We start from the raw sequence: 2,686 nt of genomic DNA, 5'->3' as shown, positions 1-2,686 counted from the left end.
GCGAGTGGACAGGGCGATTTAACGGCGGCATATTTTAAAGTTGGCGAAGTAATCGTATGCTGTTGTATCAAGCAATGCACAAGTAATTGACTATGCGTTCATAACGATGACACAACACGTATACTGCATGGACTTCGCATACAATGACGAGGGTAAAAACGAAAAGAGATCTTCTCCACTCTCCATCCCCCTTTATGAGATATCATCTATCCGTTTGGCGTAGGGTTCCAATGCGTGTCACACACAGGTTGATCGCTAATGAAACGAACGGAAATCGATTTCTTTATTACCGTTTTTTATATTTGTTGTGACATTTGCGACATTGCTTAAGCCTGTTCTACAATAGAATTGTAAGTTGTAAGTCGTAAAAAATTGGCCAACCACAATTAAATATGATAATAATAAATGATTATGATTGATTAATTTCTTATGGCTTATGACTTTGTGACTCTATTGTAGAATAGGCTTTAAAGAAATCTTTCTTCGTGCCATGCGAGATGTTTCGTCGATCAAGCAATTTACACGACAAAAGGGACCGTTTCTAATTGGAATTACAACATGTGACATACACGTATTGTATATTACGTATATATATATATATATACATATATATATTCTCTAAATTTTTTTGGAGTAAAATCTCACTCTAAAGATTGAAAATTAAGCTGGTCTTGGAAAAGAATAATTCAATTTTCAATTTTTGAGAGTTAGATTTTATTCTTCGGAATGACAATTAGCTCTAAAAGTCTTAGTCAAAAATATTAGATATTTTATTAATCATTATTTAAAGTTTTAGCTGAAAAATTGATTTATGGCATTTGCTGTAAATTATTCTTTGTTTCAAAAACCTTTTAAATTTATATACAATGCCAGTAATCAATAGATAACAATACAGGTAAAAGAATTGCAAATAAATAAAAACTAGGTGTCTAATATTTTTGACCAATACATACATAATACATACGAACACGTTATATTGACTAATTACACATTTATTGGATGTACTCAACGAATCGTTTATTGACAAGTAGACTGACAGGCGGAAGATAGCTGGAAGGGTAGATGGGAGCGAAAAGAAGCAGGCAAAATTCATTAGAGAATTGAAACAAGGGGGAGAGGAGTCGGAGGATACGTGAATAAGTAACCGCACCAAGGAGAGACCAAATTATATCACTTAATGAGATATAATTACCTATTTGCTTTGTATTTATTTTAATCGTTAATTAATTATTGTATTTATTGGCGCGGAGGCTGATACGCATATGCATAATTTTCGGGAGACACGTTAATCATATGAAAACACGCACACATACAAATGTGCTCGGCCGAGTCACTATCACCCAGATTATCCGAAGAAATTATTAGAAACCTTTTAATTGTTATAAAAAAGCTTTGATGTTTATTCTTGTTGAGCAAAATGACTCAAGTACAGAACGACTGAAGGGATAGACTCGCATGTGAACCATCGAACCAAAAGAATCTCTCTTCTATTTTCTTTCTATCGTTCTTTTTATGTAATAGAGATCGATCAGCAGAAAGCGTTAAAGTGTCACGCGAAAGCAATGCGTGATTTATAACAAAATATAACGATTTAAAAATTTAATATCGTGGGACTGAAAAAAATTCACGTTTTTCTACAAAATTATATTAGACGTAAATGTTAAAAACTTGTCATTATTGATCGTTAAAGTATAGAAAAGCGTAATAGAGTTTGATTTATTTTGATGCCACTGCGATCGAACTTTACTATGCCCAAATTTGGGATCATGCAAAAAATATATTGCGTTAATTATGTAAATAATGAAAAATCTATCACATTTCAATCTTTTTAACTATTTTAATGATATATTGTGAACAATGATTGACATTTTCGGCCGTGCGCATTGTTCATCGTAGCAATACAACTTCCTCGTTAATTGCGAATTATTTATTTCGTCGTTGGTATACACATACACAAACAACATTTTCGACATTGTAGCGGAGGGAAGGAAGTACAAAATTTACACATAGCGAACGCACGAAGTGACTTGTAATACTCCTTCGACGAATGTATCTTGTAAACGTTCCAGATGCCTCACCTTGTACACCAAGTAATCAATATAAACGCAGAACTTTAATAGTTACACTATTCCATCCCCCTTTATTACTCACGTTGCCAAAAAGAAATTCCGTGCGAATTGTCATAAAAAAAAAAGAGAGAAAAAGGACGATTGAGATGAATCGTTCCTCGTCAACGTACTCTTCTTTTTTTTTCAATTTCCTTTCGAGAAATCTCACCAATTTATTTTCGGTCGATCGTAATGCGAGTCGAAGACTATTTCTTGATTCTATTTTAATTTTGCTCCGTATGCGTCTGATCAGCTAATATTTTTCGTCACTTTGCACACATTTCATTTTTCTTTTTGCTTTGCGAAAACGTGTTGCGAAAAACGCTTATTTTTTTAACGAATCAGCGCAGCCTTTGACTCTTATACCATATGCAAAGAGAGGAAGACAAAATAATAATAAAACGTATCACGTGAGACAACGGCGACAGGGGAGATAAAACGTGGGAAGAGAAAGACCCGTGACAATATATACATATACATATATATATCTATATATTTGCGAGATATTTTGTGAAACAGGGCTTTTTTACCTATTTTATAGTAATCTCAGCTTAAACGGATTGAGAGAGTGGGAGCGA

The sequence above is a fragment of the Atta colombica genome, unplaced genomic scaffold (assembly GCF_001594045.1).
Source record: "Atta colombica isolate Treedump-2 unplaced genomic scaffold, Acol1.0 scaffold120, whole genome shotgun sequence".
In the NCBI taxonomy this organism is placed as follows: domain Eukaryota; kingdom Metazoa; phylum Arthropoda; class Insecta; order Hymenoptera; family Formicidae; genus Atta; species Atta colombica.
Note: the sequence above shows the minus strand (reverse complement) of the source record.